Here is a 4,082-nt window from a genome sequence, read left to right on the forward strand (position 1 = left end):
TAAGTCAGAGTTATTCTGCTTAGAACTCTCTGTCTGTTGTTGAGAAGATGATGGAAAAGGCTTGCTATTGCTAAACCTGTTTCTTCCACCATTATTGTTGTTGAAACCTTGTTGAGGTCTCTGTTGATCCTTCCATGAGAGATTTGGATGATTTCTCCATGAAGGGTTATAGGTGTTTCCATAGGGTTCTCCCATGTAATTCACCTCTTCCATTGAAGGGTTCTCAGGATCATAAGCTTCTTCCTCAGATGAAGCCTCCTTAGTACTGCTTGGTGCATTTTGCATTCCAGACAGACTTTGAGAAATCATATTGACTTGTTGAGTCAATATTTTGTTCTGAGCCAAGATGGCATTCAGAGTGTCAATCTCAAGAACTCCTTTCTTCTGACTAGTCCCATTGTTCACAGGATTTCTTTCAGAAGTGTACATGAATTGGTTATTTGCAACCATTTCAATTAGCTCTTGAGCTTCTGTAGGCGTCTTCTTTAGATGAAGAGATCCTCCAGCAGAGCTATCCAAAGACATTTTGGATAGTTCAGAGAGACCATCATAGAAAATACCTATGATGCTCCATTCAGAAAGCATATCAGAAGGGCACTTTCTGATTAATTGTTTGTATCTATCCCAAGCTTCATAGAGGGATTCTCCTTCCTTCTGTCTGAAGGTTTGGACTTCCACTCTAAGCTTACTCAATTTTTGAGGTGGAAAGAACTTTGCCAAGAAGGCATTGACTAGCTTTTCCCAAGAGTCCAGGCTTTCTTTAGGTTGTGAGTCCAACCATGTCCTAGCTCTGTCTCTTACAGCAAAAGGGAATAGCATAAGTCTGTAGACCTCAGGGTCAACCCCATTAGTCTTGACTGTGTCACAGATTTGCAAGAATTCAGCTAAAAACTGATGAGGATCTTCCAATGGAAGTCCATGGAACTTACAATTCTGTTGCATTAGAGAAACTAATTGAGGCTTAAGCTCAAAGTTGTTTGCTCCAATGGCAGGGATAGAGATGCTTCTTCCATAAAAGTCGGGAGTAGGTGCAGTAAAGTCACCCAGCACCTTCCTTGCATTATTGGCATTGTTGTTGTTTTCGGCTGCCATGTGTTCTTTTTCCTTGAAGATTTCTGTTAAGTCCTCTACAGAAAGTTGTGCCTTGGCTTCTCTTAGCTTTTGCTTCAAGGTCCTTTCGGGTTCAGGATCAGCCTCAACAAGAATGCTTTTGTCCTTGCTCCTGCTCATAAGAAAGAGAAGGGAACAAGAAAATGTGGAATCCTCTATGTCACAGTATAGAGATTCCTTTAGGTGTCAGAGGAAAAGAAAAGTAGAAGACAGAAGTAGAAAATTCGAACTTATCAAAGGAGATGGAGTTCGAATTTTGCATTAAGGAATAGTGTTAGTCCATAAATAGAAGGATGTGAGAAGAAGGGAAGTAATTTTCGAAAATTAAGTAAAAGATTTTGAAAACATTTTTGAAAAACACTAATTGATTTTCGAAAATGAAAGTGGAAAAGAAATCAAGTGATTTTTGAAAAAGATTTTGAAATTAGAAATCAGAAAGATTTGATTGAAAACTATTTTGAAAAAGATGTGGTTAAGAAGATATGATTAGTTTTAAAAAGATGTGATTGAGAAGATATGATTTGAAAAACATTTTAAAAAGAATTGATTTTGAAAATTAAAAACTTGGCTAACAAGAAAAGATATGATTCAAACATTAAACCTTTCTCAACAGAAAAGGCAACATACTTGAAATGTTGAATCAAATCATTAATTGATAGCAAGTATTTTTAAAAATAGAAAGAAATTGATTTTGAAAACATATGATTGAAAAGATATGATTTGAAAAAGATTTGATTTTGAAAAAGTTTGAAAACTGAAAAAAAATCTGCATTAAAAACAAAATCTTCCCTCTTGTGCCATCCTGGCGTTAAACGCCAGAATGGTGCACATTCTGGCGTTTAACGCCCAAAACTATACCCTTTTGGGCGTTAAACGCCCAACCAGGTACCCTGGCTGGCGTTTAAACGCCAGTCTGTCCTTCTTCACTGGGCGTTTTGAACGCCCAGCTTTTTCTGTGCAATTCCTCTGCTGAATGTTCTGAATCTTCAATTCTTCTGTATTATTGACTTGAAAAGACACAAATTACAAATATTTTTGGATTTTTAATAATAAGGATAAATCAAAATGCAACAAGAATCAAATAACAATGCATGCAAGACACCAAACTTAGCAGTTTGTATACCACTGACACTAACAAAATGAGAATGCATATGAGACACACAAAACACTCAAGTCAATTGAATTTAAAGATCAGAGCACGAAAATCATCAAGAACAACTTGAAGATCCTTAAGACACATGAATGGATGCATATAATTGACACCAAACTTAAAATGAAACACTAGACTCAAACAAGAAATATTTTTGGTTTTTATGATTTTGTAAAATTTTTTTGTGCTTTTTTCGAAAATTAAGTGGAAAAAGAAAATAAAGGTATCAAAATTCTTAATGAGAATTCCATGAATCAGTGCAATGCTAGTCTAAGACTCCGGTCCAGGAATTAGACATGGCTTCACAGCCAGCCAAGCTTTCAAGGAAGGCTTCAGTCCAAAACACTAGACATGGCCAATGGCCAGCCAAGCCTTAGCAGATCACTGCTCCAAAAGCAAGATTGATAGAGATCAACAAGCTTTTGTGATGATAAGTTGAAACCTCGGTCCAATGAAATTAGACATGGCTTCACAGCCAGCCAGACTTCAACAAATCATCATGAAACTCTAGAATTCATCTTCAAGAATTCCGAAAAAAAATACCTAATCTAAGCAACAAGATGAACCGTCAGTTGTCCATACTCAAACAATCCCCAGCAACGGCGCCAAAAACTTGGTGCACGAAATTGTGATCAATACTTTTCATAAATCAAATAATCCCCGGTAATGAATCCAAAAACTTGGTGTTCAATACCATGGCATAAACACAACTTCGCACAACTAACCAGCAAGTGTACTGGGTCATCCAAGTAATAAACCTTACGCGAGTAAGGGTCGATCCCACAGAGATTGTTGGTATGAAGCAAGCTATGGTCACCTTGTAAATCTTAGTCAGGCAAACTCAAATGGGTATGGTGATAAACGCATAAAACATAAAGATAAAGATAGAGATACTTATGTAATTCATTGGTAGGAATTTCAGATAAGCGTATGAAGATGCCTTCCCTTCCGTCTCTCTGCTTTCCTACTGTCTTCATCCAATCCTTCTTCCTCCTTTCCATGGCAAGCTTATGCAAGGGTTTCACCGTTGTCAGTGGCTACCTCCCATCCTCTCAGTGGAAATGTTCAACGCACCCTGTCACGGCACGGCTATCCATCTGTCGGTTCTCGATCAGGCCGGAATAGAATCCAGTGATTCTTTTGCGTCTGTCACTAACGCCCCGCCCTCAGGAGTTTGAAGCACGTCACAGTCATTCAATCATTGAATCCTACTCAGAATACCACAGACAAGGTTAGACCTTCCGGATTCTCTTGAATGCCGCCATCAGTTCTAGCCTATACCACGAAGACTCTGATCTCACGGAATGGCTGGCTCGTTTGTCAGGCGAGCACTTGGTTGTCAGGCGATCAACCATGCATCGTGTATCAGGAATCCAAGAGATATTCACCCAATCGAAGGTAGAACGGAGGTTGGTTGTCAGTCACACGTTCATAGGTGAGAATGATGATGAGTGTCACGGATCATCACATTCATCAAGTTGAAGAACAAGTGATATCTTAGAACAAGAACAAGCGGAATTGAATAGAAGAACAATAGTAATTGCATTAATACTCGAGGTACAGCAGAGCTCCACACCTTAATCTATGGTGTGTAGAAACTCCACCGTTGAAAATACATAAGAACAATGTCTAGGCATGGCCAAATGGCCAGCCTCCCAATGATCTAAGATAGCATCAAAACAAAGATAACTACCCAGATATCTCAATACAATAGTAAAAGGTCCTACTTATAGAGAACTAGTAGCCTAGGGTGTACAGAGATGAGTAAATGACATAAAAATCCACTTCCGGGCCCACTTGGTGTGTGCTTGGGCTGAGCATT

The 4,082-nt window shown here is 38.7% G+C and overlaps 1 non-coding gene across 1 annotated transcript; it reads left to right on the plus strand.

Moving 5' to 3' along the window:
- The first annotated feature begins 579 nt into the window (after window positions 1-579).
- Window positions 580-687, plus strand: LOC112793814 (small nucleolar RNA R71). Its single transcript, XR_003198506.1, has one exon. It is a non-coding gene; the product is annotated as a small nucleolar RNA R71 (small nucleolar RNA).
- Window positions 688-4,082: the final 3,395 nt, after the last annotated feature.

Source organism: Arachis hypogaea, chromosome 3, assembly GCF_003086295.3.
Source record: "Arachis hypogaea cultivar Tifrunner chromosome 3, arahy.Tifrunner.gnm2.J5K5, whole genome shotgun sequence".
In the NCBI taxonomy this organism is placed as follows: domain Eukaryota; kingdom Viridiplantae; phylum Streptophyta; class Magnoliopsida; order Fabales; family Fabaceae; genus Arachis; species Arachis hypogaea.